Consider the following 26,031-nt stretch of genomic DNA (forward strand, 5'->3'; position numbering starts at 1 on the left):
CGCCGCTTGTGGGCGTTCCGGCGCAGGGGGGGCGTTCCGGGGCAGGTGCGCCTCGCAAAAGTGGCTGAGTGAAATCTATGAGATTTCACTCAGTCACTTTCAGGCCAATGCTGCGTCAAAAGCCTGCGCCTGCTTGAAGCAGGCGTAGGTCTTGACGCAGCATTGTTAAGATGGGCACCCCCGAGCCTTGCTGGAGCTGCGTCGCGCTTGCGACGCAACTCCAGCAATGCGCCACCTTTACGGCACAGATGCGTGACGCATCTGTGCCGTTTTTGCCCCATGGTGCGCCGCATCATAAATGCGGCGCACCATGGGTGGCGGAGCAGTGGCGCACTGTGGCGCATGTTAACTGGCGCATCCCTGGGGATGCGCCAGTTAACATAAATCTGCCCCACTGAGTTTAGACACAGACTTGTTTGTGAATGGGAATGTAGTTTGCATTGTGACTTACATGCTAATAAGTTGCATTGCAAATTGAAGATTCAAATGTCAATTAGGTATATCGCAATTTGTGAACCCCAGTTATTGGCCAGTACACAGCCTGCAAGATACAGCAGATCTCTGTCCCTGCATTTGCATTCCAAAATGGGAACCTGCTTTTTTTTTTTTTAGAAAGCAGCCAGTTTCCTTAAAAGGAACCGATGCTGCTTAAAATAAAAAAAAAGATGTTTCCCTCTGGTAAGGCATTGTGGAATGTAGGCAGTAGTCACAATCACTTCTTGCTCCCACTAGATCACTGGAAATGATTCTCATAGGGGAAAGGGTTCCAATGTGACCCGTCCACTTTGAAAATCATTTGCCACTTCCTTTGAGGTTTCGGTAACTGATCGTGGGTTTGTGACTGCAATTTCTTCGCAAACCATTGATACATACCATATCATTTCGCAATTTGGACGGAACATCCCTGTTATAAGCTTTTCTAATTGCAAATTGGTACGGGTCGCAAAAGCCCTATCCCGAATTTTGAAAGAGTTTTCTGACTCATAAAAGGTCTGTTGTGAACCGTAAAAAGCTATTTTGCAGCAGCACACACTGGGATTTTACAACTCACAGGCTTTTTGACCTCAAAATACCTTATACTTCCGGCCTCACTACCGCGTCATGCTTACTAAGCAGTGCAAAAACACAGGCAGGAACTGACCATCTGCAAATGCATCAGCCTCATTTGATTAGAATACAAAAACCATGTCCACCAACTAACCAGTGAAAAAATATTTTCGCTCACTGGCCACTGCAACAATTATTTACACCAACTAATTAGTACAAAAACATTTACACTTAGTGACCATCGTAAAAGCATTTGCTATAACTTATCAATTATAAGTTATTATTGGAATCATCTGACTAGTGCAAAAAGTACATTTGCACTCAATGGTAGTACAACATTTTGTGCACCAATTCCCCACTGCAAAAAACATCTGCACAAATGATCATTTGAGAAACATTTTTACTGATTGCCGGGTGTGAAAACTACAGTTATAACGACTGACGATCCAATAAAAAACACAAGTACACCACCTGAGCAGTGCAAAAATGGCATTTTACACTGGTCGGTTAATGTAAATGTAAGTTTACACCAGGTAAAAAAAGCAAGTAAAGTTGGAAAAATGCACAAACATCAATGCAACACTGCCCACACCCAGTACAGACTATGTAAACCAGCATTGAACCTCAAGTATGAATAAAGCATTTCTGATGAAAAACCAAACATGGCAATCTGGAGGCATGTTCTAAAGATAATAATTATTCTGCATTTGCTAATTCATGCTCATCAAATGTCCAAAGAAATAAAATCAATTGCATCCTGCCCATCAAGAGTCTGTATTAATTGCCCTGCCTGACAGTGTGAGGTGACAGCTCGTTGAACACCGTCACAGATTCAGATCTAACTTTTATTGTTTAGTGTTTCAGTAAAATACAATTATGGATGTTTTCAAGAACAGAGGAAGCCAAAAACGTGCCAAACGAGAGACAGGAAGTCAAAGTATCATTATATCGTACTGTGTTTTAATTTAAGGCTTGGTTTGGAGTTTGGCGGATGGAGACTCCATCACAAACGTGACAGATATCCTGTTTATCTCATTACAACAGTGTTAGGATGTAATTCACTTGTAATAAGGTGGTCTGGATATACGCCATGTTTGTCACGCATACCAATCTGCCAACCTCTAAACCAGGCCCTGAATTTTCCAAATTTGGAGCCTTGCCAGTGCTCTTAAACTGGCAGGAGTCTGTTTTCTTGCACTTACAAGGCTCCCTACTGTTTAAAATGTGGGTGTACCACAGGACTGGATACCATTGAACAGGATGGTGAGGAAGTCCAGTGGTCTGTATTGGTGGATATGTTTATGAATATATGGCTAAACATCATATGGTATAGTAATGCAAAATCATTAAAACAATCAATAAACTTCCAGCTCACTTTGCGAGTGCATTTACAATTTCCGTCAAACAAGGTCTAATCCAACTTTCAATGGAGTATTTTCCCTGTAAATCTGAGCAGCGTCTTCTGAAACTGATTTGTGTGTGCTTTGCCTGTTAGTGCGATCCATCCATGAAATCTCATTACCAGTTTAGCACATGCAAAAAATAATTAATTGTGCCTTTGAGAAGTGGCTCGTGATTCTGGAGCTGGTAAATTTGTTTCTTCCCTTTCTTGCAAGGAAACCTTTCCATTTCTCAACCTTCAATGTAAAAAGTAGGAATTGTGATGTTATAGTTGGAAGGCACGGTCAAGTAGGAGGTAAGGGGCATATTATCAAGAACGGCGTTGAAATGATCGCCACTTTTGCGGCAGGAAACTGCCACTAAAGCGGCAATAATGGGCTTGATAATATGCCCTTGAGAATTCCAATAGAAGCCCATGTTCACACCAGAACATGGACTTCTATGGGAATTTACAAGGGCATATTATGAAGCCCATTATCGCCGCTTTAGCGTCAGTTTCCTGCCACTAAAGCGGCAATCATTTTAACGCCTTTTCGTGATAATATGCCCCCAGGTTCTTTGTTTTCTGTTGGGCCTTAGGGAGAGTTGGAGGGACAATGGAGCCAGGATAGGATCTACCTGCTGTTGCTGTCTCACAGCTTCCACTCCAGACCACACATCAACATTCTATCACATCATTTACTCTCACACATGAAGCTATGTGTGGCACTTCTACCACTGGGGCATGGGAAACACATTTGCTCAGTTTTGCTGGTTGGGGTAGAAGATTTCTCTCAACTATCTGGTTCCTTTTCCACTGAGCATACACAACTGAAATAAACAGATCCATTATTGGCCTTAGAAATGACAAATTATTACATCCTTTTTTAACACTCAATATTTCCCATTGAAATATTACGTTCTGCGGCTTTCTGTAGTTTAAGGCATTGCCTCAGTTTGTAACACTGAGCCATACAGACCTAATAACAAAACAGAGCCAAGAGAAGTAATGGCCCTCTAGAATACTGTGATGTTTTAAATTGAAAATGCATTTCTCGGTATTTGAGCTAAACAAATTCTGTTATCAAAAGTACTGCATGCCTTGTAGAACTATTCTGTGATGGAATACCATCCTCAGGAATATATTGTGGACCTGCGAGCTTCTTTATGTATGGAGCCAACAGAAAACGAATGAAATATTGTTCCAGGGGTCCGATCCATCCAGACAGAGTTTTGTGGCCTTTGCTATTGCATGCTAATTGAACAAAGTCCTAGCACTATACAAAACACTATGGCAAGTCTACATCAAACAGTCTGGCAACCCTATACCTAATACTGAGAAACGGAGGCAAAGCCGCGTCTGGGCTGGGTCCTTGAAGCTTACAGCATTTCCCTGTTTGACTAATTCCCTCTACTATTCCATTGCCATGTTTGGTATCTAGACCAGTCAAAGTGAATATATGGGATCATTCAGACCCCCGCAAGTGAGAGGGATGTTCGTGAGCTGAAATCATCCTTCCAGTTATCAACCCAGTGACCTTTCCCATCTCCCAAGTGAGTTCTGATAATTCAAAGAACAAAGCTTCAACGGCGGACTAATGGTTCTGCACCTCACACCAGTTTCCTAAATGCAAATAGTCCTGCACACTGAAACCCCGGCACCAGCCGTTACGTGATTCCTCTGTGTCTCAGATCCTGAAAATTCAGCAAAAAGTGGGTGTGCGCCAGACAACAAAGTCCAAGATTCTCTTGTAGTCTGAAAAGTCTTTATTTCTAATTAATATTTCCCAAATGTTATTGACACATTAGGCTCAGCCAACGCGTTTCATTCTCTCTCCGAGAACTTCTTCAGTGCTTAAGTCAAGTGAAGCAAAAGTACAACAACAAGTCAATGTGGTCCAGTGTGAGCGCTCCAGTATAGCACGCTGGACACACAGTGGAATTCCCAGGGCTAGGTAATGCCCGAAAATGAAGATCAGAAAAAACAGTCCAAGCGAGACAGTCTGTACACGGACTGTCTCGCTTGGACTGTTTTTTCTGATCTTCGTTTTCGGGCATTACCTAGCCCTGGGAATTCCCTTGTGGGTCCAGCGTACTATACTGGAGCGCTCACACTGGACCACATTGACTTGTTGTTGTTTACTTTTGCTTTGCTTGACTTAAGCCCTGCTGAAGTTCTAGGTGAGGGAACGAAACATGTTGGCTGAGCCTAATGTGTCATTAACATTGGGGGGCGCTAGAGGGCGCACTGCTGAATGGCTGGCTAGTGAGACAGCTCCGCCGGACGGGCGCGCTTCTAGCGGCCTTTGACCCCTTCAAAACGACGCTATCGCCGAGCCGCCACAAGATTTCGGTGTCGGAAGACGGTACAGTTGTACTCATGTAGGAAGTAGGACACCACAAGGACTGCAACGAGACTTTCGGGTCAGGAAGTCCAGAGTCGCCGGAGCACTTACAAAATGGCGGCACCTGTCTGCCGAGATGATCGCTGTTAACAGCTGAGCGGAAAGAGGTGCGATAGTTTGACTGCTGGGACCCTGGCGTAAATGATCCATTAACAATAATGTGAGCAACAGCGGTATCTGAGACCTGCAGATGGCTAAGAACACGCAGAGTATCGCCGTGCGTTCCAGCGACAACAAAATGGCGGCGACGCTGGACCGCATCTGACCTAGAGAGGCGGCTGCCCGAGGGACAGACGAACGGAGCGGTAAATGCGGAGCCCTTCACCTGCGCCTGGCGGACGGAGAGAAAGCGGCAAGTAATTGCGGATTGAGCGCACCGCCGGGCTGGGGCTTGGAGAGTGCGGTCGCGACCCTCGGGACTGCGCGCCTGGGGCGCTGTGATCACCGCGAGCCGAGACTCCTACACCCTTTGAGGGGTGAGTGGCGCTCAAACTGCCAGTGGCGCTAGAGACAGCTTGGCGGGGGTTCCCAACCGCATTAAGGCATACGCCCGGCTACCTGGATGTTGTCAACTATCAGGTGGGCACTGAGCTAGCGCGCCTTGACCTACGTATGCACCAGGAGGTCCCCGGGCAGCGGCGCCCTGAAAAACGATAGCAGGCACTCCAAATTCGCGCCCAGCGGTATCACGCCGTGAATGAATCAGCTGATGCATAAACGCACTGTGAAGAGGGGACCCGCAAACCCAGCGCTCACCGCCACTTCGCCTACCAGCATTCCTACGGCGGGCAGTCCGGGGGCACGCGGACACAACTCGCCTCCGCAGCGCGGGGACATGGGGAAACCCGACAGACAGCAGTCCAAGCTCCCGTTCGAAGCGCGGAAACAAGTTAAAAATAACGCACCAGACCCAGAGGGAGAAGGCGACCAGGCGCAGGCAGAGGGAAACAGCATGGAATCGGTACTGCGTGCGATCCAGCAGAGCCTGCAGGAAATGAATGGTAAGCTCGTGAGAGAGTGGACAATATGGCGGCAAAGATCGAGAATCACGACGGGCGTATTGCAGAGGCGGAACAGCGAATATCCACGGTGGAGGACGACCAAAAGTCCACATCGAAGGTCTGCGGTGGCCTGGAGAAGACGGTGGAGACCCTGCGAGCCAAGGTAGAGGATCAGGAAGCCAGGTCCAGGCGTAACAACGTCCGAATTTCGGGCCTGCCGGAGTCCACCAACACTGGGAGATTGGAAACCTACATTGAGACACTACTGACGGAGATTTTTGGTACAGAAAAACTGTCCTCGGTGTTCTTAATAGAACGCGCGCATCGTTCTCTGGCGCCTGTACCAAAACCTGGAGCAGCCCCGCGCATGATTATAGCCCGCGTGCTCAATTATAGGGATAGAGACACAATCCTACGACCTGCCAGGGAAATGGGTACGGTCACTCATCAGGGAAACAAGCTGGAGTTTTATCCTGATCACACCATGGCGGTGCAACTGGCACGGAAAGAATTTGCTCCGGTGAAAAAGAAATTGCGTGACCTTGGCCTGGAGTACGCCATGCTGTACCCGGCGAAACTCAAAATCACTAATGCAGGGAAGCCCGTTTTTCTGCAGACAGTGCAGGCTGCACAGGATTACATCAAGCACCAGGTGAAGCGACGGAAGGCACAAGATCGTGATGAGCGAACGAGCGACGTGGACTGATCGACTATGGGCACGTCACGCCACGAACGAATGTTTGGAGCGGACGACGTTGAAGACAGATCGACAAAAGACATGGACATGTGCGATAACTGCTAAATGGAACGACACGGCATCTGAACTCCACAAGAGCATGGCAATACACTCACTCTCACGATGTGCGACCTGGCTATGACAGCGTCATACTGCAGATGGTACGATTGTGCTGCGTGTAACCGGAATGAGTGCACTGATACGTGAGGGAGAGACAGGCCGCAGGACATGGGAGGTAAGATGTGAACATCTGAAAGACACCTGGGTGGCACACATGGTTGAACTAGCTGTCCAGTAGGGTACAAAGTGGGTGCTACACAGGTACAATATCCTACGAGACTAGATACTTGGACCATTGTTGGCCTGGAGGACTGTGGCTGCATTACTAAACACCGCTGATAGTATTTGGCGGGATGGCGGAGGGGAGAAGGATTACTATACACGCTACTTTGATGTTTATAAATGCGTCCGTCCACATCCACTATGTGGATGGAGATGTGTGAACCTGGTGTCACCCCCAGGCGGGTGCACCCCAAAACAAGTTCTACAGGGGGGTTAAATGCTGATGAGGGATGGCTTTGGCAAAGTTTGGGAGCTAAAGTGGGTGGTGGGTGGGAGGGGAATCTGGGGTTTTCTAAGTTACAATCTCTGTGTCTGAGAAGCATGGCAAACTCCTTAGCCGTGAGATACCATGCAAATAGTGCATCATGACATTTCAAACCTTTGTTGCTGTTGAATTGTACATCACATGTTCATGCAGTTCTGAAGAAGAGGATGTATAGTCCAAAATTCACAAGTCAGGTAGCGATATCCAAACAGGCTCATGGCACGTAGTACCGACACACTGAAACTCCTAACACGGAATGTCCGAGGCCTGGGCAACCCGAAAAAGATCAGGCAGATATTTGCATACTTTGACCGATTACATATTGACATTGTCTTCTTACAGGAAACGCACATGGCAAACAACACCACATCCACACTGGGCGCTAAATGGGCCCAATCGGTGGTTAGCTCGAATTACTCCTCCTATTCCAGGGGGGTGAGCATTCTAATACGGAAGGGTACGCATTTTGAGGTCACACACACACACAGAGATACAGAGGGAAGATGTGTAGTGGTGGCGGGTACGGTTAGAAGACAGCGAATAGTATTGGTTAACGCTTATGGTCCGAACACAGATGACCCGGGTTTCTTCAGGGATGTGTGGCAGCGTATAGCTGCGGTGAAATCAGACCACGCACTATGGGGAGGCGATTTTAACGTGACACTGCAGGACACTTTAGACAGGTCGAAGCACACGTTGGAACAACATGGGAATGCTAGGATAATGCTTCAGGACGCTATGGACGATTTGCAATTGGTGGATATGTGGAGGATTGGTAACCCGGGGGAGACAGCGGCTACGCACATTAATGCAGCGAATAACAGTTGGTCCAGATTGGACTACTGGCTGGGCACGCAAGAGGTACTAACATGGGTTAAATGTATTAAACACATGTCACGGACACTGTCCGACCACAATCCGGTGATGCTGGAGGTTGTCATCCCGCTTTACGAGCCACCACACTTCACTTGGCGGTTCAACGCAGCCGCGTTGCGAGACCCCTTGTATGTCACCACCATACACAAGGCAATAATAGATTATTTTGATCTGAACTGCCCGACTACTGAAGACCCAGGGCTGCTTTGGGAAGCCTTTAAAGCCACGCTCAGGGGGGTGTGCATTAGTACGACCTCGGGGATCCTAAAGGATATACGCCAGCAGCTACACGCACGAGAACAGGCCATACAAGCATTGGAACAAACATACACTCAGACGGGAGACACCAAAGTACTGGGGGAAATTCAGGCCCTCCTAGTTGAGCATAGACAATTTGCAACAGACGAGCTAAATTATGTATCTAAGGTAGCGACTGCACGGCGATATGGGGAGGGGGGCAGGCCGGGCAGGACACTGGCAGACAAGATATGTTCAGGGAAACCACCGCAACATGTGAAATCCATTAGCACACAGTCAGGTGAGGTGGTAGGAGACATCAAAGGGATACTGAACGAATTTGTAATGACATACGGTGCACTGTATGAAGAGCGCCCGTCACCCCCGCAGACAGAGTTACTTGCATACATGGAAGATGTAGAAATCGCATGGCTGGCAGACGGACACAGGCAATACCTAGCGCGTTCTATAATTGTAGAAGAGGTCACTGATACCATTAAGCGTTTGCCCAACGCCAAAGCGCCAGGGCCTGATGGCTTCGTGACGGAATTTTATAAAACGTTTGTAGACATACTCGCCCCGCACCTAGTGAGACTCTATGGAGCAGCCCATGAAGCCCAGTCATTGCCAGCATCTATGAGAGAAGCCTTACTCATTGCACTTTTAAAACCAGGCAAGGAGGAGGATAAATGCGACTCATATCGTCCCCTATCGCTATTAAATGTAGATACAAAGATCATAGCCAGTTTGCTAGCGGATAGGCTGCAACTGCTTATGCCCTTATTAATAAGACCTGATCAATCCGGATTCATACCAGACAGGGCCACCACACATAACACTCGCACTCTATTTGCATTGGCGCACTATCTGGCGCCAGAGACTAAAGCAGTTGCAGTATTGCTGGATGCTGCTAAAGCATTCAACACTATTAACTGGTCCTTTATTCAGGCGGTATTGGTCCGAATGGGCTTTCCCCCTATCTCTCTAGGATGGATATCGATGCTGTACACTAACTTAACAGCGCGCATCAAAATAAACAAATATGTATCGGAACCTATTCAGATATGTCGAGGCACCAGACAGGGTTGCCCGCTCTCACCGATGCTGTTTGCATTAATATTAGAACCGCTGGCTTGTAAAATCAGGCAACACCATCACTGTTCGGCCCTGCAGATGCCTACACGTCCCATACACATCTCGCTATACGCGGATGACATGGTGCTATATATTAAAAATCCAGAACTACACCTAAATCCGCTTCTCAGGGAATACATAAAATACGGTCAACAGGCTGGGTTACAGATCAATTGGAATAAGTCGCTTATTTTATCGCTGACAGACAGCATGCGCCCAACACAATTAGATTACCCGCTGGAATGGCAAGACGAACCGACCAAATATCTGGGTATATGGTTTCATAGGGACCCGGAAGTGGTCATCCGAACTAATTATGGTAGAGCCGTAACGGCCCTGGAAGGGAAAATTAGAAGATGGAATGCGCTTCCCCTATCCCTGGCAGACAGAGCAGCGATTGTCAAGATGGTGCTCCTACCCAAGTTCCTATATTTGTTCAACAATATCCCGATAAGACCTCCGGCTGCAGTATTCCACAACATAAATACGCTAGTCCTTAATTTGCTTTGGGCAGGAAAACAGGCGAGGATGGAACTGCACACCATGACATTGCCATATGCTAGGGGAGGGTTCAAGGTTCCGGATTTCTACCTTTACTATTTAAGTGCTCAGGCACAATTCGCACACTTCTGGCACCACGAGATACCTTTTTTAACACACGTGGCTGTAGAAGCGGGGGATGCTGACCCGATCCCGCTAACTAGTATACTACTACACAAGTGCCCTAGGCTCCATGATCACGACATTAATACAGTAAACACCACCACGGAGGCATGGAGACTGATTGGTAAGGTGGCGAATAGTCTGCCGCTCTATGCACCTGCTCTTCCACTAGCACACCACCCGGCTATATCGGTTACACAAGAGCAGATTGGTATGGATCTGTTGAAGCGAGCCGGTATAGACACGCTAGGCGATATATATGCCAATGGAGGTTTTAAAACCCTGGACGAGATACAGTACATCAGTAACCCGTCCCTGCTGTTCACTTTTAACTACTACAGATTGCAAAAGGCGCTTAAGGAACACTATCCCACACACCCGGACGAACCAAAGACACTTGAACCGCTACAGCTACTCCTCACTACACCTACACCGTCACACCTAGTATCCAAATTGTACACGAGTATACAAGAGGCTGTGGGCGGCAACACGGACAAGGCTAGGGATAAATGGAGTGCGAGCTTAGAAACGCCTCTATCCGACGAAGAATGGGCTGCCTCTTGCACACTTACCAGCATGTTGACACCAAACGGTAACCTCAGGATCATACACTATAAGTACCTACATCAGGTGTACTACACGCCTCAGAGACTACATAGATATGGATTGAGGGAGGACTCCAGGTGTATCAGGTGTGGACAAGAGGATGCAGACTTCATGCATCTGGCCTGGCACTGTCTTAAGGTTGCGGGGTACTGGGAACAGGTCATACAAGTGCTGACTGAAATGCTTGGGGACTCCGTGATGTGTGAAGCAAAAATCTGTTTGTTGGGGATAGCGCCGCAATTGAGAGCTTTGAAGCGCAAATTCTGTGCTGTTGCACTATTGTTGGCAAAACGAAGGGTATCACTACACTGGAACAGTAGGAAAGGCCCAAACGTGAAAAACTGGCTAGAAGATATGACGTATTGTCAAGACACGCTGAACACATATGAAGAGGAGTTGCCGGTCAGGTCTCGGCCCAGAGACTATTGGGGGTTCTTACGTGCCTATTTGCTGACACATGGTGAGACAGGATCGGACGCAGATAACGGTTAAAGGTTGGATCATATGTTTAACAAACGTACAGGAACAAGGTTTGATACAACGGTACAGAGGGGGGAGGATGCAGTGACACAGAGTACTTGTGACTTGAAGGTACTTTAAGTTATGTTGAATGTTGTAAAGTTAAGTTAATTCATACAAACGAGGGGAAAAAACAAGTAAGAACGATAACGTATTTGTAAACGTATGTAGCACAGAACAACGATCCAGAGATGTTCAGCAATGACGCCGCCGGTCAGATAGATGTCGGCTGATGGGCTGTGTACAACTAACAACTTTTTTCTTTCTGATACACAAGGTGACAGCCGGCCCGGTGGGGTTGTAGGCGATACGCATGTATTGTTTGTCTCTGACGAGTGCAATAAACTTCTTACACCCAAAAAAAAAAAAAAAAAAAAATGTGTCATTAACATTTGGGAAATATTAATTGGTAATAAAGACTTTTCAAACTACAAGAGAATCTTGGACTTCTTTGCTTGGCGCACACCCACTTGTAGCTGAGTTTTGAAAATTGTTGTAATTACTTGCAATTACTGTGATTATAGTATTTTTTTATGTTTGGAGTTGTGCTATTCATTTATATTTAAACTTTAAATGTGTCAACAACTACATTTATTATGCTACTCAAAGAGTACAAATATCGTTATTGTTGTGGTAATAAAAACTATGCGATACAAAAGGGGATGATGGACGGAGCGTTTGAACCAATCAAACACTCACCCCAGTCAACTGATCTGCGTTTAATCCATCACCATTCTTTAGTTCACTCAGCCACCCCAGTTCAGACATGGCTATATGCAAATCAGTCTGACCCTGTGCCTTATGGGAACAGTCCAGCCCGAACTGCCAAGCCATGTCTTCCCTGGACCGGAAACAAGCATCCTGGGACCGGTTTCGGATTCATAATCCTCATCAGCCAGGCTATCTTGAATCCAGTGGCCAAGTGAACAAGGGACTCACGTCTGAGTATACCCTGCCACACTTAGGGCGAACAAAGCGATACAAAAGGTGATGATGGACGGAGCGTTTGAACCAATGAAACACTCACCCCAGTCAACTGATCTGGGTTTAATCCATCACCATTCTTTAGTTCACTCAGCCACCCCAGTTCAGACATGGCTATATGCAAATCAGTCTGACCCTGTGCCTTATGGGAACAGTCCAGCCCGAACTGCCAAGCCATGTCTTCCCTGGACCGGAAACAAGCATCCTGGGACCGGTTTCGGATTCATAATCCTCATCAGCCAGGCTATCTTGAATCCAGTGGCCAAGTGAACAAGGGACTCACGTCTGAGTATACCCTGCCACACTTAGGGCGAACAAAGCGATACAAAAGGGGATGATGGACGGAGCGTTTGAACCAATCAAACACTCACCCCAGTCAACTGATCTGAGTTTAATCCATCACCATTCTTTAGTTCACTCAGCCACCCCAGTTCAGACATGGCTATATGCAAATCAGTCTGACCCTGTGCCTTATGGGAACAGTCCAGCCCGAACTGCCAAGCCATGTCTTCCCTGGACCGGAAACAAGCATCCTGGGACCGGTTTCGGATTCATAATCCTCATCAGCCAGGCTATCTTGAATCCAGTGGCCAAGTAAACAAGGGACTCACGTCTGAGTATACCCTGCCACACTTAGGGCGAACAAAGCGATACAAAAGGGGATGATGGACGGAGCGTTTGAACCAATCAAACACTCACCCCAGTCAACTGATCTGGGTTTAATCCATCACCATTCTTTAGTTCACTCAGCCACCCCAGTTCAGACATGGCTATATGCAAATCAGTCTGACCCTGTGCCTATGGGAACAGTCCAGCCCGAACTGCCAAGCCATGTCTTCCCTGGACCGGAAACAAGCATCCTGGGACCGGTTTCGGATTCATAATCCTCATCAGCCAGGCTATCTTGAATCCAGTGGCCAAGTGAACAAGGGACTCACGTCTGAGTATACCCTGCCACACTTAGGGCGAACAAAGCGATACAAAAGGGGATGATGGACGGAGCGTTTGAACCAATCAAACACTCACCCCAGTCAACTGATCTGGGTTTAATCCATCACCATTCTTTAGTTCACTCAGCCACCCCAGTTCAGACATGGCTATATGCAAATCAGTCTGACCCTGTGCCTTATGGGAACAGTCCAGCCCGAACTGCCAAGCCATGTCTTCCCTGGACCGGAAACAAGCATCCTGGGACCGGTTTCGGATTCAGGATGCTTGTTTCCGGTCCATGGAAGACATGGCTTGGCAGTTCGGGCTGGACTTTTCCCATGAAGCAAAGGGTCAGCCTGATTTGCATATAGCCATGTCTGAAATGGGGTGGCTGAGTGGGCTAAAGAATGGTGATGGTTAAACCCAGATCAGTTGACTGGGGGTGAGTGTTTGATTTGCTCAAACGCTCCGTCCATCATCCCCTTTTGTATCGCTTTGTTCCCCCCAAGTGTGGCAGGGTATGCTCAGACGTGAGTCCCTTGCTCACTTGGCCACTGGATTCAAGATAGCCTGGCTGATGAGGATTATGAATCCGAAACCGGTCCCAGGATGCTTGTTTCCGGTCCATGGAAGACATGGCTTGGCAGTTCGGGCTTGACTTTTCCCATGAGGCAAAGGGTCAGACTGATTTGCATATAGCCATGTCTGAAATGGGGTGGCTGAGTGGGCTAAAGAATGGTGATGGATTAATCCCAGATCAGTTGACTGGGGGTGAGTGTTTGATTTGCTCAAACGCTCCGTCCATCATCCCCTTTTGTATCGCTTTGTTCGCCCTAAGTGTGGCAGGGTATGCTCAGACGTGAGTCCCTTGCTCACATGGCCACTGGATTCAAGATAGCCTGGCTGATGAGGATTATGAATCCGAAACCGGTCCCAGGTTGCTTGTTTCCGGTCCATGGAAGACATGGCTTGGCAGTTCGGGCTGGACTTTTCCCATGAGGCAAAGGGTCAGACTGATTTGCATATAGCCATGTCTGAAATGGGGTGGCTGAGTGGGCTAAAGAATGGTGATGGATTAAACCCAGATCAGTTGACTGGGGGTGAGTGTTTGATTTGCTCAAACGCTCCGTCCATCATCCCCTTTTGTATCGCTTTGTTCGCCCTAAGTGTAGCAGGGTATGCTCAGACGTGAGTCCCTTGCTCACTTGGCCACTGGATTCAAGATAGCCTGGCTGATGAGGATTATGAATCCGAAACCGGTCCCAGGATGCTTGTTTCCGGTCCATGGAAGACATGGCTTGGCAGTTCGGGCTGGACTTTTTCCATGAGGCAAAGGGTCAGACTGATTTGCATATAGCCATGTCTGAAATGGGGTGGCTGAGTGGGCTAAAGAATGGTGATGGATTAAACCCAGATCAGTTGACTGGGGGTGAGTGTTTGATTTGCTCAAACGCTCCGTCCATCATCCCCTTTTGTATCGTAATAAAAACTATAACATTTTTACTACACGTATAAAAACATATAAAATATAGTACATGATTAAGACCCAGCATTCATAAAAATCATGGTTTCACTGGAGACTAAAGCCTTCCTAAATCATTATTAAATAATAAATACCAGAGGGGTGTGGCTTGGATACCGACGATGGCAGCCGTGTGAGCGAGAAGCTCCGCAGTGGCCCATTCATAATCCTGTAATAACAGCCTGTTGGCGGATCTCCGACGGCTTCTTGCCCTCTCCCTATGAAGGAGAACTGGTGGGGAAGCTGCGGTGGGGTAGCATGGTAACCGTGGAAGTGGCGCCTCCCAAAAACTTGGCATAAACGCAAGGCAGCAGGCTGGTGGCAGCAAAGCGCTCTGGCTCACAGCAAAAGAGGCGCGGGCTGCGAGGTGAGATCCGGCCACGTGGAAGGGCAAGAGTGTCATTGGAGCAGAAAGACTGCAACTGGAAGACACGGAGTAAACCCCATGACCTGCAAAGTGCCTTAGCAACGATATCACCTGTCTGGGGTGCAGTGTGGCAGGGCTCCGGAAGGGCAGGGCCTGCAAACTGAGAGCCTGCGGGGTGGGTAGGCCAGCCCGACTGGAGCACAGCGAAGAAATCGGACAGAAACCGGAGCGGAGCGTAAACAGGGGAGGTGAGTTCTACACATGCAGAGACTCTCTGGATCCTTCCACCACAGGCTCGTTGGAGTGCTGCCAGCTCAGTGTCCCGGCAGCCACCTGCATACACCATATGGCCTGCGAGAAATAATGAGGCACGATTTGGGTTATTGGGGGCAGTCTAACACAGATTCCAGACGTCGTTGGGGCTAGGCCTATCACTATAGAGGCCTTGAGAATCGGAACACCCATACGGTGTGAGGAATCTATTACCTAATATCGACAGACAGAATATAGACATACAAAAATATCGACATCAAAAATATCGGAGTTCTATCTACATAAAGGTAAGTACAGAAATATCGAGAAAAAAATATTGTAGTACAAAAATATCGAAGTTAAAAATATCGTTTTTTAAAATGTATTAATAATAATGTAAAAATAATTTTAAAATACATATAATTTAACAAATTATAAATATAAACATTAAAACATATTTAAACAATAATAACTAATATATATATACATTTAAAATAAATCAAAAACTCTATATATAAATTAATATATATATTTACTCCAAATATTGCAACAGTAGGAAAAGCGTTGGATAGCGTAGGGGTAAAAATTACTATTCCCACTCCAGAGAGTGCAACAGTAGGGAAAGCGTTGGATAGCGTAGGGGTAAAAATTACTATTCCCACTCCAGAGAGTGCAGCAGTAAGGAAAGCGTTGGATAGCGTAGGGGTAAAAATGACTATTCCCACTCCAAAGGGTGCAACAGTAGGGAAAGCGTTGGATAGATTAGGGGTAAAAATTACTATTCCCACTCCAGAGGGTGCAACAGTAGGGAAAGCGTTGGATAGCGTAGGGGTAAAAATGACTATTCCCACTCCAAAGGGTGTAACAGTAGGGAAAGCGTTGGATAGCGTAGGGGTAAAAATTACTATTCCCACTCCAGAGGGTGCAACAGTAGGGAAAGCGTTGGATAGCGTAGGGGTAAAAATTACTATTCCCACTCCAAAGGGTGCAACAGTAGGGAAAGCGTTGGATAGCGTAGGGGTAAAAATTACTATTCCCACTCCAGAGAGCGCAACAGTAGGGAAAGCGTTGGATAGCGTAGGGGTAAAAATTACTATTCCCACTCCGAAGGGTGCAACAGTAGGGAAAGCGTTGGATAGCGTAGGGGTAACAATGACTATTCCCACTCCAGAGGATGCAACAGTAGAGAAAGCGTTGGATAGCATGGGGGTAAAAATTACTTCCCACACTACTCCCCCTTTAACACACAACACACTACACATACAAAAAAACACAAATAATATAAATATCAATGAATCAATTAATAACAATTAATATTATTAGATTGATGTAATTATAAATAACTAATTAACACATATTAATTACCAATTAATAATTAATTACCAATTAATAATTAATTAACAAGATATTTACAAGAATAAACAATATTTATTAATAAATTATTTATAATTAATATTTAAAAACTACCCTATTCCCCTATAAACACAACCCACTACACATAAATAAATCACATAAAAAATGTAATTGTCATTTAATCACTTAATAATAATTAATTACCAATTAATTATTTATTAACAATAACAAAACATATTAAATATTACTACATTAACTCTAATTAATATAATTAACTAATTAATGATAATCAATTACCAATCAATTATTAATCAATAATTATTTATTAATCAAAAATATTTTTAACAAATATGAATTAATTAATTATAATTAAATTACTTCCCACCTTATTCCCCTATAAACCCACAACCCGCTCTGATACTAAAACGCAAAATGTAAACAAAATTACTCATTTCTAAACATACATTAAAAACATGTTTAACAAACATATAAACAACATAATAAAATACATAACACTAAACACCATTTCGAAATTAGTAACATACATACCTTAATATCGATATTCTGTCTATCGATATTATTGCACATCGATATTCTATACCATCGAAATTAAAACATCAATATTATTGTATATCGATATTTTAATTTCGATATTTTGTCTCTCTACCTGTGTGAGTGCCACGACCTACAGAGTGACTCAGAGACAATATCAGCAAAAAGTACAGCAGCAGGGCAGAACTTTGGCACAGCAGGGCCTGTAGACAAAGGGCCTACGGGGCAGGAGGGCTAAACCAACTGAGGCACAACAGAAGAACCTAGACACAGATCAACATGGAGGGTGAAAATAAAGAGATGAGCTGCTCGCAAGCAGAGACGCTCCAGATCCTTCCCCCTCCTCTGCATAATTTGTGTATTGTCAGTCATCAAGTACCCAGGCTGCTAACCATATAAAGGATACGGCCTGCAAGGGATCACGAAAGGCTAACTGGACTCCTGATGAGAATCTGAAACAGACCCCGAAACACTGAAATAAGGCCCAACACTAAAGAGGCCATAAGAAGCGGGACCGCCGCGGGAAAGGTGGGTCGCCGAGGTCTGTGATCCAGGGTGGGGTATCTCTGAGTAATAAAGTGGATACTGTGAAGTAGATCATAGAGGTGACTGCCGAGGCTGGAAGAGAGGGTGACTAGAACGATGGCCAAAAGGGGCCCTACCGCGACTAGACCAAGCTATCTGGGGCTCGTCATTGCTCCATTGAGGGGTTTGAAAAGGGAAAGCGGTACGGCGGACAGCCTAGGAACCGAAGCAGAAGAAGTCCCTCGAACCGGTAGCACCAGTGTTGTGATTGATGAGAGGGGAATGTAGGAGCAACCGAGCAAACGGTGCAAGAAAGGAGAGATGCAGGCAACATCCAAGATGCACCCCCTCACAAACACAAGCAAGTAAGGCACTGGCTGCTTTGTAGAATTGAAAACAGAGATCTACCATTGCTTGGAGTGGACACTGACCTGAAACGGGGGAGTCCTAAAGCCACGAAACAGAAGCACACACCAGGAGGAGTGTGAGACACAACAGGTACATAATGATAAGGGTATGGAAGAACAGGGGTCCACAGACCAGGCTCTGCATGTGCATCTTGATAGGATACTTGCTGCTATAGCTGACACAAAAGCAACACTACAGCAGGACATTGGAGTGGTATTGGTGGGTCTAGGGCTACTGCAAGCGGAACACCACTAACTGGTTGACAGAATGAAAGAAGTTGAGCATAAAATGGAAGTACTGCAACCAGAACAAACGGTTGCATCGCGTAAACTAGAGGACCTAACCACCACAGTGCTCAACCTATAAAAGCAATCCAAAGATGCAGAAAGGCACAACAGATGCAACAATATAAGAGTTGAGGGAAACCCCGAGGGCACAGAAGGTAAGAACATGGTAGGCTTCCTAGAGGGATGGCTGCAGAACACAGTGGCTCCTGGGATTCTTGCAAACTTTTTCACTTGCAAACTTTTTCACTTTAGAACCTCTCGCCCGCTGGTGCCGGGTCGGCCCCCTGCCTTGTGGTGACAGGCCATTTGCATTACAAGGCCCGAGATATCCTCATACAGAATGCCCAAAACAATGGACCCTATGTGATCGTAAACAGTAAAGTATCCATTTTCCCAGATTATATTGCAAAAGTGCAGGCCCAATGAGCTTCTTTCCTGGAAGCTAAGAAAGAATTATGATTTGAAGGCATCACATATTCTCTGCTATTCCCAGCGAAACTACGTGTAATTCTAGATAGAGGGATGCTTTTCGTCGACTCTTCGGAGGAATTGTAGTCCTAGCTGGAAACATACCGGGCATGGACTCCAGCACACAGACTGGGTAACGATACCCCATCTACAATCAAACCGCAAAGGAAAAGACTTAAACGCTTGTCTAGAAAATTCCAGCTGCGTAAACCCTCAGCTTCACAGACAGCTCAGGACAGAAGGGCGACGCTCCAAGCAGTGGCAGAAATGATAACACAACAGACTGAGAAGGAAAGCTCTGGGAAAACATCAGAACAGAGCGCAGCAGAGTCAGACTTGGGGGACTTGGCCAGAAGCGAGCCAGAACTCCTGGAAGTAACCCCGCACACAGCGGATATCATAATCTAACAATAGTCCGGAGGGTGAGAGATTGGGAATCTCAGAAGGTATAAATGTAAAGGGTAGTCTGCCTGATTGGACTTGAAAAACAACATTTACAGGTATGCGGGGAACCCGATTGTAGACAACAGGAAAAGGCCCCTGGTTGGGGAGAGTATGGCGCAGGGGGAGGGGCACTCGCCACAGGAGGGCCTGTAGTCCCTCTCATAGTTCTCCAAGGCCGACAGCAAATGAGCACTCTTCGGTTACTTTCTTGCACATGCCCGACTATATAGCCCTCTCTGAGTGGATAGGAAGGGCAATCTTACATTCATGTTTTTAAGTTTTAACAGGTTTGGGCGACCAGCAGTTGCGAAGGGGTGAGGGAGTTACTTGTTTGGGATGTTTGGTGGTCTACAAGTGGTTGTCTCAATAACGGGCTGAAATACTTGAGGGGAATTGGGTAGGGGGGAGGGAGAGCTATGTAGATCAGGGAAATGATTATTATGGCCCCACAGTATCACAAAATAAAAATGTTGACTTGGAATATATGTGAGAGGTTTGGGTTTGATAGCCAAAAGACACAACATCCACACTTATCTTGTACGAAGAGGAATACATATTGCAATGTTACAAGAGACACACCTCACACTGGAGGAAAGCACAAGATTGAGACCTAAATAGTCTTGCCAAACATATTCCACCACATACTCTGCGTTCTCAAGGAAGACTCTGGTGTGTATCAGAGTGGGTAACCAACTTGAAGTAGACAGATCTATAATAGGCCAAGAGGGCAGGTATGTTTCGCCCCAGGGTAGAATGTTGGGCAGAGTGATCACGTTCAGGAGCATTAATGCCCCAAATCAGGACCAAATCCAATTCTTACAAAAAATGTCTACACAACTCGCCACACTTGACACGACCAGCACCCTGTGGAGACTTTAACTGTGTGTCAGACGTAGAACTGGATAGGTCGACTCCACCTCTCAATGGCACACCTGTATCTAAAGTGACCAAGGGATTTCAGACCTAGTGGGAGGGGTGGAACATGGTGGACATCTGGAGGACACATCACGGGAACACAAAGAATTACTCATACTATTCACACATGTATAGATTGCATACGAGATTAGACATGTTCACATGTTCAACCCAGCTGGGATCTGCCATTACACATACAGAATAGCTTGGACACACTTTATATGACCATAATCCATTACTACTCAACATGCACCCAATCCCAGAACCCATTCTGACTCCCACATGGTGGCTAGACCCCACCCTCTTGGAGGATGTTCCCTTCCGCACATCGTTACACACAGTGGTGGTGGCGGATTTTCAGTTTAACCAGGGCTCTGCTAGTTCCAGGGCTATGGAATGGGAAGCCTTTAATCTAGCAGTAAGAGGACACTGCATGAGCCAAAAAATTGGAATGCGGAGACAAACTCCAAAAGAACTCACAGGCCTAGAAGCTCAACTACATGATCGAGCAGCCATTCTGATGTCAGAAGCTGATGTGCTAAATAGATTACTGGAAAAGAAAAATGAATATGATAATACCCTTGAGAGATTGTGATGCCTGGACATACATGAATATCAGGAGCAGAAGGGGGAAGGGCAGTTCGAAGGCTCGCATAGCTGGTGCGCCCCAAAAACAGGGAATCCCCATTTATTGAAATAAATTGGGAGACAAACAGATAATATACAACCCTACATAAATAAATGAAGCATTTAGAGCTTATTATGTAACGCTATACAGTGAACTCAGGCTGCAAAGACTGGAGACACTAGGTGAATAATTAGCATCCTTCCCCCTGGAACCGTTGGAGCCCGGCTGGTGGGAGAACTTGGGGGGCCTGCGACTGCAATGGAAATCAGTGCTGTGCTTAAAGAGATTGCTAAACACACCAGCCCAGACGGTAGACCGTTGGAATTTTATTTGGCTTATGCACAGACACTGGCACCAAAGTTGGAGCTGATCTATGCGGAAGCCTGGGAGAGAGGGGAACTAACCTCTTTGACCAGAGATGCGCTGGTTGCAACCAATCCCGAAGGCCATGACGGTGAACCCACATACGTAGAACTATCGGCCACTAGAAATGTTAAATGTTGATTTTAAAATCCTGAGTAAAATCCTGGCAGCTCGGCTACTACCCTTAATGACCGATCAACGATCAATAAAGATCAAAATGAATTTGTACCAACCAGGTCCACATCCGGGAACCTGCAGAGACTCTTTCATATCATGCACCACCCTGAACGGTTGCAATATCCGGAAGCCCTTATCCTGTCGGTAGATTTGGAAAAGGAGTTTGATTTGTGAGGTGGGACTTTTTAGACACCACAATGGAACGGATGGGGCTGGGTAAAAAGTGGAACATATGGGTGAAATTATTGTATATGTACCCAACTGCATGCGTCAAAACCAAAGGGGTGGTGTCAGAAGGGTATAACATGTATGGAGGCACCAGACAGGGTTGCCCACTATCCCCATTACCATTTGAGATTGCAATAGAGCCGCTCCCGATCACCTTTAGACAACAGAGCCATACCCATGGCATATACCTGGGAAGTATCTCACTTGTAATTTCTCTTTATTCTGGTGACCTGTTATTATATCTAAAATACAGAAACCGGGGAGCAGAACAGGCACTAGGTATGCTGGAAACCTATGCGAACCTGACGGGACTTAAACTTAACAAGGCCAAGACATACGCCTTCCCATTAAAAGACAGAGCTCTCTCGGCGGACATCCCGGTCTGACATGGTTCCCCCGCTCCTTCAGGTACCTCTGTATACAAATATTCCATAAACTAGCAGACCTAAAGGAGGGCAACTTGAACCTGGTCTTAAGGTCATTAGAAACATGTGTTCAGTTTTGGAGTTCACTGAAGCATCCACTGATGGCACATATAGCTCTCTCAAAAATGATCATGCTTCCCAGATTATGATACCATTTTGTAAACCTACCAGTGATAATTATACCTTTGTGGTTTACACATCTAAATCAGACCCTCCAGGAACTTATGTGGGACGGAGGGCGAAGTAAAGTATCCCTGGAGATATTACAGTGGGCACCCAATGAGGCAGGACTAGGTGCCCCGACTTTGAACTGTAGTAGCTGGCAGCCAACTCCAATGGCTAGCCCAGTGGGTAGATGGTAGAAACCTGGAACTACTAGAAGAGGAGATATGGCAAAACAGCCAAAGCTTGCTTTTGGCCAAGCTGTTGCATCCAGCAATAACTATACCCAAATCGAATGTGCTCTTACAAGCAGCACTATACTGTTGGAAGAGATGCCGCCGACGCACAAACATAGCTCATCCCTATGGGCCTGAGATGCTGCTAGTAAGGATCCCTATCACTTTATACACAAGACCAACAATCACAGAATGGACAGTGGCAGGGATCACTTCTGTGGGAGATTACTACCACATGGGGATGCTAATCCCCATAGATGACCTTATGTCCCAGATTGATCTCCCACAAGGGCAATTTCTGAATTATTATTCTCTGATTAGGACGTTTGGGGACTTATGGCGCAGTAACTCACAGGATCCACAAGCGCACGGGGTGTTCCAGACACTAATAACCTTGATGGGGACAGACATTTGATTAAATGGCTGTATAGGCCACTACTAGATTCAGTTAGGAAATCACAGTACCACACCCGTAGAAAATGGGATGAGATTATATGGAGAGAGTTAATGGGCAAAGAATGTAACCGGGTATTGGGAAACCCTAGACGGGTATCCAGAAATTCCAATTTCAAGGCGATCCAGTTCAATTGTGTGCACATGGTATATCTGACGCCCCATAGTCTGAATATCATAAGAGATGACACCACACAGTGTTGCACAAGATGTGGATTGGTAGATGTGGGGTTTGCTCTGTGTAAACTGGAGAGAATTCTGGTAGAGGGTGCTACGCATGATTAAGAAAACTTTAGCAGGCACTCTCACGAACAGAATTGAGGTCGGCATACTCGGCTTGTTCCCTAGACTGAAAGTCAGAAAATAGGCAACAGATTTATTGACCTGGCATTGATTCTAGCGAGGAGACAGATAGACCAGCACTGGAAAGCACACACGAATCCCCGGATAGAGACATGGGAGAATAGTGTTTACACTTGGGCTGATGCAGAACAGAGAGCATTACAGAAGGAGGATGAAAGGGGGACCCTTAGACGCCCTCTAGCAGATTTATGGACAGAGTTGCTGAGGGAGTGGGAGGCAAGACACAAATCTGATGAAGAAGAAGGGGAGGAGGAGGAGGTAAAGGATCATTGAGAAAATAGATCTGGCTCAGCAGGGTCAATCAGAGAACAGGAATGAATAAGAAGTAGCGAGGGAGCCACAAGTGGGTCGAAACCCCCTTTACCAGAATGACCTCCCCCTCTCCAGGCACACCAATGACATCTCCATTGGACACAGAATTCTACGCCAGACAAACCCCATATCCCCTGAGAAACACACATATGGCAGCCCCCATGCAGGGGAGACACTAGGAGACGCACCACCAAAACGGTTATTGAAGTTTGTTAGATAAGGTTAGTTCAATTGAAAATAAAAGTATATCTTTACAGATGGGCACGAGTAACTCCCTTGTGCACACATAAATTAAGGTACAGACTCTAGGTGTAAGAGAAGCATTGCCTTCTTGATAGGTCATTGTCCGTGGAAAGGCAGCTATACTTCAACTGTATGTAAATGGAACAACATATATGTCATTAAATGTATTGTATACGCCATATGACTGTCTGTACATGTAAAATTTTGTGTTTGTGTTAAAGTCAAAGAGTGAAATCCCCCATTCTATAGAATGCCTAGGTAATGTATAGAATGCCTGAAAATGCCTGAAAATCGAATGTCAAAGTATGAAATGATTGATATTTTATACATTGCCTGGGCATTGTATACTTTGCCGGATTGTCTGCCTGCAAAGTATATAATACACCTAATCCCAGAGACAGCACAAGTTATAAGCAAGCGAGGGCCAGAGACAGCACAGGTTATCAGCAAGCGAGGGGCAGAGACTGCACAAGTTGCCAGCAAGCGAGGGGCACAGACAGTTTCAAATGCGTATTAATTAATAAAGGCTTCTCATCTTGTGCCCTTTTAACACTTTGCGTAAATAGTACTGGTCATTCTGTATAATGCCTAGGAGTTGTATAGAATGCCTAGGAAAAGTATGTAACATTTTCACAAAAAACTTATATTTCCTAGTTTGCCTCCAAACCATCAGGCATTCTATAAATTACCTAGGCATTCTATACAATACCGGGATTTCACACTTTGACTGTAACATTTATATCAAAACATGCCAATAAAGATATATATTTTTTTTAAATGAATAATAAATACCATCAGAATTTCACAGTTCAAAATAATTAACAAATTGTGAAATTCGCTCTACTTGTCATTAAAATCAGTAAAGGGCCATTGTGCAAATAGTGCAGCGATCATTAATGAGTAGAAAACACCCTACAGTCCATTTTACCAGAACACATTATTGAGTATATCACAGACTTTTTACTTAAACCAGCATGTGTCCTGTGCGCCACCACTCATGAAAAACGTTTCCCTACAGGTCATTTAAATGTACACTAAATTGCATTTTTAATGTGTAATCAAATATTTTATCATTTTACAGTTAAGCTGAGGATCTGCTCGATCAAGTCCTTTTGTTATCGCCACCTGCAGGATAGAATGCCCCAAACATTAAAACTCGTTTTTTTTTTTAAATACTAAAACACTTTTATTTGTAAAGGGGCATATACAGATTAAATGATTAAAGTCCTCCTTCTCAGAGTCACACAGTCTACAAGATATTGGACCACTGTATTTCCAGGATGGTTGTTCGGCCAGGAATGGTAATGTGCCTAATCCAATTGCCATCAGTTTTCTCTTTATATGGGCCAAAAATGAAACAGTTAAATATGACGCTGGATTCAGTCCATCATAGGACCCAAGGACCATCCAGGCGTGCGCACAGCTGGTTAATCTGTATTTATTGTCAATGTAAGAGTGCATTTTAGCAGCTTTATTTATTGCTTACCGAAAGACTGAGAAGGACAGGTTCATGTTTCACAGCTTTGTTGTCTTTGTGTATTTATTCGATGAATACAAGTTTTCGCGGTGAGTAGATTGAGGATCCATTTCCAATGCCAACCCTACCGGTCTACCTGGTCGGATGCTGCTTTAAAGTTTATGCAGCAAAAGAGCGGATGCTCCCAGAGACGCTTGCACTTGTCTGCTATTAGGGTGACGGCTAGTATATTTGTAGTTGTTCCATACCCTTTCGAAACCCTGTCTGGTTGACTGGCACCTGATTGTTTGCGTTTGACCATTCTATAAACTCCTCAAGAATTAGCGATTGATAGTACTTTGCTTCAGAGTTTATTAGGGCTTTGAGCCTGTAGTTAGCACGGTTGGATCGGTCTCCTCCCTTAAAGACCAGAATTATTATTGACCTTCTCCAGCTCATCGGAATCAAGCCTGTTAGTTCAACTTCCTTGTAAAAAGCTGATAGCAAGTTTGTCCAATATTCAGGATTTAGTTTGAAAATGGCCTGTGGGATGTTGTTTGGCCCTGGCACTCCATCTCTTTGCCCTGCCGTTATTGCTTTCACTACCTTATTAGGTGAAGAGTACTGGACTTTGTACCCGGTTGGACAGACAAGAGTGGCACACAGGTTACTGTTACCCATTCTTTTGTTATTGCTAATACCTTCTATTGCAGTTTTCTTGATATTGCAGAGGCTATCTTTGTTCTTCAGCTTATCCTCGTTGCTGT

The sequence above is a fragment of the Lissotriton helveticus genome, chromosome 1_1 (assembly GCF_964261635.1).
Source record: "Lissotriton helveticus chromosome 1_1, aLisHel1.1, whole genome shotgun sequence".
Taxonomy (NCBI): Eukaryota; Metazoa; Chordata; class Amphibia; order Caudata; family Salamandridae; genus Lissotriton; species Lissotriton helveticus.